The following is a 10,054-nucleotide window of genomic DNA, read 5'->3' on the forward strand; positions in this document are numbered from 1 at the left end:
CCCTCAGGCTTAGAGTAACCACTTGTACACAGTAGAGATGCAATTAGCAATTTTTTTTTTAAGTGTAATATGAATTTATTCTGTGACATTTTCCTCATTGCAGATATTTTAAAGTGAATAGAAATAATCAGTGTTTCATAAAAAGTAAATACACTAGAAGAATTTAGATGATACATGTAATATAGACGGCTTTACTCTGAATATCCACTTTTGTTTTCACTGCAAACATTCTTTTTTAAAAAGTTACATAAAAATGATAGATTGCTGCATTCTACACGTCCTGTGTCTCATCTGTGCTCAGCCGTGTCCAACTCTTTGCAACCCCATGTACCACAGCCTGCCAGGCTCCTCTGTCCATGGGATTTTCCAGGCAAGAATACTAGAGTGGGTTGCCATGCCCTCCTCCAGGGGATTACCCCAACCCAGGGATTGAATGTGTGTCTCTTGTGTCTCTTGTATTGGCAGGAGTATTCTTTTACCATTGCACCACCTGGGAAGTGTCCTGTGTCTCAAACATTTTAAATTAACTTCCAGCTTTTCCCTCAACTCTAAATGTTGATGATGTTTGCTCCTGTTTTTAAATGGGAAGTGTATACATTTTTAAAAACAGTGATATTTAGGTCTTCTCTGCCTGATTCTTCAAAAAAAAAATGTTTCACCCTGAGTTTGAATAGCAACTGAGGGTCTGGTCCAGAAAGCGGTAGGTAATTACAGAGAACCAGCGGTACACATCTGTCAGCTCAATTTCCATGAAAAGGGTATTCCATACCCTTTCTGGCAACTTGAGATGACTGTGGAGGCTACCTGCAAATTCCATCTGCTGTCAAAACACTGGCCTGGCCCTGACATCCACACAAGGCTTTACAGCAAGCTGTGGTCCAATTTTGTCAGTTTTAGCCTCCAATGTCCTACTGTATGGTCAATCAAACATATGCTCCTGCAATATAGATTTTCCCCAAAGTGCCAAACTATTTCAAGGACAAATGGCCCAGCTCACTTTGTGAAAAATCAAACCTAAGAAATCCAATAAATCAGCCAAGCTAGTCTTTTACTGCAGGCTGCCCAAGTACTGCATGTTCTATTTCATAGCCTAGAAGAAAGAAAATTTGATGAATACCAGCTACACTATGTAAAAACCTAGTGAAGATAAATATTTGTCCATTTGGAATCACAAAAGAAGGCTGACTTTGGCAGCACATATACTAAAATTGGGATCACAAAAGCTTTTATCTGGGGAATCAACCACATGAATAATCCAGTTGATTTCAGAGATCCCTAGAATATCTTTATCACATTCAGTTGCATGATAAACCATGTCTTGTCCTTAACGGTGAAGTATTGTGTGTCTTTCTTTTTTTCTTTCCTATTTTATTGAAGTATAGATGATTTACCATGTTGTATTAATTTCTGCTGTACAGCAAAGTAATTCAGTTATACAAATAAGTTATTTTTCATTTCTTGTCCATTATGATTTATGACAGGATACTGAATATAATTCCCTGTGCTATACAGTAGAACTTTGTTAGTTATTTATTCTATATATACTAGTTTGCATCTGCTAATCCCAAAGGCCAAGGGAGAGAAGGCAGGGGAGAGAAGGTTTGAGAGTTTGGTCCTCTTTCTCAGCATATGATTTTAAAATTCTTCCATCCAAAGTTCACGTTCTAGTTCTGATAAAATTCTGAAATGTTCTTTTCCCAATTATAGTAGCTTGCTTTTTCCCATGATTGGACTTTCAGTTGAGTGAAATAAAGCCACTACAAGTAGTAACCCAAATAATAACTTCCATTTTTGTCTTCCTTACACGTTCTTTAAATAGTTCCTTCTTGTTAGGAGGAAGTGTTTGCCACCATTTCCTTATACCCAAGAATACTTACAATGATTACAAGTAGTTTCTACACTGGTTCAAGAATTATCAAGAGAGGAATTGGACAAGTTGAAACCGTGAAATTAGGAAACTCCTGATGTCTCTTACAGGAGAACAATTTAGAGGACACAATTTTGAAAGAGCAGGGATGAACACAACTTCTTTTATCTGTGGCTGCCTTGAAAAAGAGTCGTTCAATGCAGTAATTTTTGGGTAGTCCTCCAAATTTCCTTACTTTTGGTACTCAAGAGACATACTGTTCTTTTGTTATTGAAAGTCCTCTAGAAATAAAAATTTCCAAGCAGAAAAGGAAACTTATCACACTGATTTATTCCCAGGCCCAAGTACTTGCTGTATGGTTTGTTGTTGTTCATCGCTAAGTCATGTCTGATTCTTTGCAACACCAGGCCTCCCTGTCCTTCACTATCTCCTAGAGTTTGCTGAAACTCATGTCCATTGAGTCAGTGATGCCATCTAACCATTTTATCCTCTGTCGTCCCCTTCTCCTCCTGCCATCAATCTTTCTCAGCATCAGAGTCTTTTCTGAGTCAGTTCTTCCCATCAGGTGGCTGAAGTATTGGAGCTTCAGCTTCAGCACCAGTCCTTCCAATGAATATTCAGGGTTGATTTCCTTTAAGATTGACTGATTTGATCTCCTTGCAGTCCAAGGGACTCTCAAGAATCTTCGCCAGCACCACAATTCAAAAGCATTGATTGCAGCTAGTGTGTTACATTTTCTCCAGTTGTTCAGTGAATTAAATCAGAAGAAAACACAGTTTATCAGACTGCAGTTCACAGGTGAAGCTTATCTTTCTTTTTTGATTTTTAAAAAATTTATGTGGCTGCATCAGGTCTTAGTTGCAGCACATGGGCTCTTGTTGTGGCATGTAGGCTTCTCTCTAGTTGTGGTACTCCAGAAAGTTCAGGCTCAGTTGCAGGCTTAGCTGCCCCACGGCATGTGCGATCTGAGTTCCTGCAGGCATGTGTGCGCTCAGTCACTTCAGTTGTGTCCGAGTCTTTGTGACCCTATGGCCCGCCAAGCTTCTCTGTCCTTGGGATTCCCCAGGCAAGAATATTGGAATGGGTGGCCATTTCCTCCTCCAAGGGATCTTCCTAATCCAGGGATATACCCATGTCTCCTGCATTGCAGGCAGATTGGTTACTTCTGAGCCACCAGGGAAGCCTTTAATTCCCTGACCAGGGATCATACCCATGTTCTCTGTATTAGAAGGCCACATCTTAACCACTGGACCAGTCCGAAGCGTACCTTCTTTTGCTTGATTTATCCAAACAGTGACAACAGTGATGAGTCCCTCCAATTAGTGATTGTGTTTGTATATGTGCTTTTCTGAGTGAGACAGTAAGCTTTGTAATTGTCTCTACCTTTTTCTCCCTTATTAAAAACTCAATGAAATAAATGGTTTTGGCTTGATTCCCATTATAACACCAACACCAGACACAATACCTGCAAATAATAGATGTTCAGTAAATATATTGGAAGAAAGAATGTATGAATGAGAGGAATGATGTTTCTTAAATGCCCATCAAAGCACTAAGACATAGTCAATAATCCTTGAACCAGAAATCAAATACTTAGATTCAAGGCACAATTCCATCTGTTTTCATTATCCATCCTTTCATAAATCTTGAAAGATCTGAGTCTCAATTTCCTATTTGAGAAACGAGCAGCTCTCCATTTCATGGGCTACATCTCCTAAGACTTGTGAGGCTCCATCAAGATAATGCAGATGAAAGCACTCTGAGCTTTAAGCTGGTTTATAAATACATGATCAAACATGGCATGTCACCCTGACATCAGTCAGGGAAATAATTTACAAAGTAGTGGGGAGTGTAAGGAGGTAAAGAATGCTTAATTTGCCAGAATTCTCAGGGCAGTATGATACATAATTGGAAGAAACATTTGATAAGGTAGGAAGTAAGATCTTTTGCCATTCCCATTCCAAGAGCCACATTCTACTTTGAAACAATATTCAGTAAAACTTTCCTCTAAGATAGTCCACACTTAATGACAGATCTTTTGAATATAGAGTGCAATAAAAGTATGGAGCCAGAGGTATGTTGCCTGAGGCACAGATGATGAATTTTTTCCAACAACTTTCCCTAGAAATTAATCAAAGAGACAATATTTTATTTCTTTAAAGTAAAACTTTAAGATGATGCTTGTCTACCAAAGATACCAAATTAAAAGTCTCCCTTGGATGTACACATATTGTCATGGTCCAATCACATATATAATCATATCAGAATCATACTAGACTGTATCAGACTTAAAGAAAATATGATCTTTGTCCCATAAAGTCAGAATATATTAATGTAGGTGGAACCATGTTCAGTCTTGTTAGGTAAAAATGTTCATCTCACATAGCAATATGGGGATAAAGTCAAAGTCAGAATCTAGTATTCTCCATCATGTTGTAGCAAATGTTTTATAAGTGATAATATTTTAATTATTGATTCAAAAGCATTGAACAGATCCGTGCTTTGTACCATGTTTTTCCATTTCCTCTCTCCAAATGGACGGCCTACATTTAAACTAGACAGAAGAAAACTAGTAACAGCTTGCTAATGGATGTCAGAATCTTATTCAAGGGTCCCTTCATTTATTCTTTAATTCATCAAACATGTATTAGATGCCTAAATGGTCCAAGCATCTGGAGTTGCATAGGGAATTACAGTAAATACAAACAAGCATTGTGTGTATGTGTGATCTGAAATGTTTACTAGTTGTGGTCTGAGAGAAGAAACATACCATTAAAATAAAACATTTGGCTCTTGGGCTAATTTCCAAGATAAGTTTGAAAAAAAAAAAGTTCATTTTCTGTGTTCCCTCTTCATGACTGTTGAATTGGGAATATAAAGCCACTAGATATTTGACTGCAACATTTCATTTCTCTTGTACAAATTAAACAGAATACTGACATTCAAATTATGCCCACTCTCATCTTGATACTTTTCCAAAATTACCTGAGAACTTGAAAACAGTTTGAAACAGACTCTCCTTTACATTAACTCATGCATTCAGCAATCATTTACAATACCCATCATGTGCCTGGTACAGTGAATAAGTGCTGGGACAGGGGCACAAAGTCACAAATGAGACTGCTCCAGAAGAACTCATCATTTGTACATAAGCAGCAATTGAATAGACTACAATTCAGAGTGATAGTACAAAGGTATCAATTCTATCAAGATACAGATGATACACAGAGGCACATGGAGGAGAGTGAAGTTAATCGGACATGGGTGTTCAGAGAAGGCTTCCTAAAGAATGTTAAGTTACATTTGGAAAGAAGAATACAGGTTGAAGGTAAGAGATGGTTATGTCAAAATGAAGGTTTAGCATTCACCAAGGAAAAGAAGCCTACAACAAACTGTATTCCCTGGGAACACAATTTATGACTGCTGGGGCAAAAAATGCAAAGTAGTTATGGTAAAGTTATTTTAGATATGACTAACTTGAGTACAACAAACCCATCTTGGTTTGATCCACTAGTTGAAGTTTGCAGGTAGTTGTCCACTTTCTCTGTTTCTCCTTCAGACTGTATTACCTTTGTGATCATAGAGTTATAATGTGGCTAAAAACAACAATGTACATATACAAAATAGGGCTAACTTAATTTAGCATTTACTATATGAGTACTAAGATAAAATTGGAGAGGATATTTTTATGGGTATGAAAAGTTTTGTTCAAGATCTTTGGCCCTCTTTACAATTTTCCCCCCTAGTATCTTATTTTCTAATACGTTTTCCATCTTTCCCCTTCTTCCCTCTTCCCCTTCTCCTGCCTCTCCTCTTCTTCCCTCTTGTTCTCTCTTCCTATTTCTTCTTTCCATTTTTTTTTTTTTAATGATGACCCTCTCTGTCTGTGGCTATATACCAAAGCTAGACTTTCATCTGACTGAGTAGTTGTAAATCTGTGTTTCCAGAATTCTTTGGAACTTCCTGTGGAGAAGTCATCCTGGGGATGACTAATCCAGTGGCATTCAGGCTCACTTTCTTCACCTGGTCTCAGGCAGCCTCACAAAAATCTGCTATTTAAATTGGGACTTTGAGAAAGATTTCATTTGAAAAGAGAGTTCTTATGCTTTTTTAAATTTTAAAATCACTCTTTCTTGTCTAATTCTCATCTTCTGAGGATAAGCTGAGGCAAACAGAGAAGTGATAGTATCAATACTGTATAGCGACCTAGACAGAACTACACTTAAATGTGGGTCTTTTTTTCTCAGGGATCCTCATCCCTTTAGGTGACTCCAGGTGAGGATTCTCCTGTGCCGCATTGCCCACTTGAGCAGACAATAGCTCTTTGAAGAGTGTAATGAAAAGGATGTCACCATCCACTCTGTGTTTTCCCTCAAGTGTAGATTTAACTGCCTCCTAACCTCCTTTGAGCTTTATTTATTTATTTAAAAATATTTATTTATCTGGCTGCATCTGGTTTTAGTTGAGGCATGTGGGTTCTAGGGTGTCTGGGCTCAGTAGTTGTGAAGAACAGGCTTAGTCATCCCCCAGCCTGGGGAACATTAGTTCCCTACCAGGGGTCAAACCTGTGTCGCCTGCCTTGGAAGGGGTTGGAAGGTGGATTCTTAATCACTGGACCACCAGGGAAGTCCTTTCCTTGTAGCTTTAATAAGAAATACTCTAACTCAATTTGGAAGACATGAACTATGAATTTACTAAATTAACTATGCTCAGTCTTGGAAACTATACATATATATATACACATATATATCTATATATTTCTTAAGTATATATATAAGTATATATATATGCTTAAGTATATATATATATATGCTATACATATACATTATATATATATATATATAGTATACACATATATATCTATATATTTCTTGAAATGGAGTTTCTTATCAACTTCTTTGGGGATTGGGGACACAAACAGGCAAGCATCTGAATTCTTCAGTGAAACAAGATGTGAAGTAGTCTTGTTGCTATGAGTTGAATTATGTCCCTCAAAACATAAGTTGACATTCTGCCCCCCATTACCTCAGAAAGTGAACTTATTTGGAAATAAGATGATCTTAGATGTTACTTATAAATTAAAACCAGGTCATACTGGAATAGAGTGGGGCCCTAATCCAACACAATTGGTGTCCTTATAAGAAGGTGGCCACATGAAGACACAGAGACACAGGGAGAACTCCATGTGAAGATGGAGACTGAGATTGGAGTGATGCAACTATAGTTCAAAGAGTACAAAAGATTGCCAGCCATCATTAGAAGCTAAAAGGACATGGTAGACTAGACTCTCCCTCAAAGTCTTTAGATGTACCCAAACCTGATTTTGAACATGGTATTAGACTTCTAGCCTCCAGAATTGTGAAACAACAAACTATTGTGTTAAGACACCCAGTTTGCAGTATTTTATTATGGCAGCCACAGGAAACTGATAGACATGCTAAAGTTCACAGAAGAAGCCATCATCAACCTTGCTGGGTGTCTGGCACACTGTTGGGGGTAGGTGACATCTGGGTTGGGCACTCGGGAGTGAGTCAGAGTCAGCCAAAAGGAAAAGTGCATTCATAGCAGGGAAGAAAGCAGGAGCAAAGGACAGGCTTTGGAAAGGTCTTCTCATGTTTGGGTAATGCTGAGTAGCTTTGCAGAGCTCCAGTGTGGAACATGGGGTACTCGGCATTTGGGCAAAACCTGATGCAATGCCCTTTTGCAACAGGAGAGTTTACTTAAATCAAGAAAAACTTCAAGTTTTGGAATCACTGTGTGTTTTTGTCTGTGTATGTGTTTAAATATATATTTATCCCCAGATGGTTTTTCTTTCTTTCTTTTAATTTCTTTTTAATTATGGCAGCTATTCTCCAAACATGTTTTTGTTTATCTCAAACTAAGTATACAGTTTCAACATATGGAGCATATTTTGTTTTACTTCGGTTTATCTTAAGAAATCAGCTTTCCTAACTCTTGTTGGCAGTGAACCCAAATGATTTCTTACTTTTTCTTTCCTGCTCTACTTTCTCCTCTTTGTCTTTTTCTTTTAGTTATGATTTCTCTCTATCTTCATCACTCTCACATTCTCTCCATTCCTCTCTCCCTCCTTTCCTTTTTCCCCTTCCTTCCTCTTGTCCTTCTTTTCCTTTTCTTTCTGGGAGGTCACAGAAGATTTCCCATGTTGATGAACTAGATCATTTAGTGGCAACAACCAATAGTTACTTGGCTTGAGGACATTTAATCAGCCTAGAAAATACACAAAATGGAAATAATGTTAATAAACAAGTCAGGGATATTATTTGCTTTTTCATTTATAGTATTATGAACCTGGAATTCAAGTCTGTTCATAATCTAGCCCAAACAATTTTATCAGCCTTGTTTTGCATACTGCATTTTCAAACCTCAGTGTATTCAGCTCTCCTATACTTCTTTTCCTTAAAAAACTAGTGTTCATCCTCTCAGCCTACAGCACTCCACTTATCCTTCAAGATCCAGCTCAAATATCCCTTCCTTTTCACACATTTTATGATGATCGCCGGCAGAATTAATCTTTTTCTTCCCTGGATTCTCTAGAATTTTGTATGTTCCTCCAGCCTTGCTTTGTTATGATTGGTTTTTATTTTCACACACATCTCCTCCATTAAACTGATGTCAAAAATGGTTTCTCATTGTCCCCAAATCTGGAGTGTCCAATATACACAAATTCAGTTCAGTCACCCAGTCATATCTGACTCTTTGCAACCCCATGAATTGCAGCACACTGGGCTTCCCTGTCCTTCACCAACTCCTGGAGCTTGCTCAAACTCATGTCCATTGAGTCGGTGATGCCATCCAACCATCTCAATCCTCTATCATCCACTTCTCCTCCTGCCTTCAATCTTTCCCAGCATCAGGGTCTTTTCTAACAAGTCAGTTCTTTGCATCAGGTGGCCAAAGTATTGGAGCTTCAGCATCAGTCCTTCCAGTGAATATTCAAAGCACTCCATAAATTCTCACTGAAGACACACTTGAGTGAAAGAGATTGTAATCCTCATACCAGAAGCAAAAAGTTTGTCTTTAATATCCATGAAACTCTTTCTTAAAGTCATTTGCAGACTTCACAACGTGAAAGGCACTAGAAATGTCAGAAATTGGGCATTTGTGGCAGGAAGCCACTTAGGATGCTGAATATAAGAAAGATAGAAGAAAAATAAAATAAAATATTGTTAGAGAACTTATCCTTTCTTGGTGTGTATATTCATGTAGCAGAAACTGTGAAATTCAATGGACTTCAAAAACAATGTAGGAACACAGTAATATATTCATGAATATTTCTCCAGTGACACTGGAAGAAAAAGTTTTACCATTCAACCAACTGTGTAATCAGTTACACTATGCTGAGACAGTTTTTGAGAACAGTGTTCTGTAAATGACTCACAGAGTCTGCTACAAGAATGAAAGTAGAAGTAGTGGCATATACTTAACATGGGCTTCCCAGGTGGCTCAGTGGACAAAAATCCACCTGCAGTGCAGGATGCAGGAGATGTGGGTTCGATCCCTGGGTCCGGAAGATCCCCTGGAGGAGGATCCAAAGGTTCGCAAAGAGTCGGACATGACTGAAGCGACTGAGCACATACGTACACTGAATATGTCTGTGAAAGTGAAAGTCACTCAGTCGTGTCCGACTCTTTGTGACCCCATGGACTATACAGTCTATGAAATTCTCCAAGCAAGAATACTGGAGTGGGTAGCCTTTCCCTTTTCCAGGGGATCTTCCCAATCCAGGGATTGAACCCAGGTCTCCCACATTGCAGGTGGATTCTTTAACAGCTGAGCCACAAGGGAAGCCCCAAAATACTGGAGTGGGTTTCCTATCCCTTCTCCAGCAGATCTTTCTGACCCAGAAATCCAACCAGGGTCTCCTGTATTGCAGGCGGATTCTTTACCAACTGAGGTATCAGGGAAGCCCGAATATGTCTGTACTTCCTTAAAACAGAGCCTAAATCTTTTTTCTTAAAACCCTCAGCACTTTATTTGACACATTGAATATGATCTAAGAGGAGCTTTTGAATGAATGAAGATTGTCTAATCTAACATATAGCAGGAACGACAAAGTCACCAGCTTCATGGTTACGTGTGTACTATGTCGATTCAGTCATGTCTCTCTGGGCTACACTATGGACTATAGCCTGCCAGGTTTCTCAGTCCATGGAAATCTCCAAGGAA

The 10,054-nt window shown here is 38.5% G+C and overlaps 1 pseudogene; it reads right to left on the reverse strand.

Annotated features, from left to right (window-relative positions):
• Positions 1–523: 523 nt before the first annotated feature.
• On the reverse strand, positions 524–2,241 carry LOC145510780 (metalloendopeptidase OMA1, mitochondrial pseudogene; annotated as a pseudogene).
• Positions 2,242–10,054: the final 7,813 nt, after the last annotated feature.

Source organism: Giraffa tippelskirchi, chromosome 6 (assembly GCF_054371585.1).
Source record: "Giraffa tippelskirchi isolate mGirTip1 chromosome 6, T2T-mGirTip1v1.2.pri, whole genome shotgun sequence".
Lineage (NCBI taxonomy): Eukaryota > Metazoa > Chordata > Mammalia > Artiodactyla > Giraffidae > Giraffa > Giraffa tippelskirchi.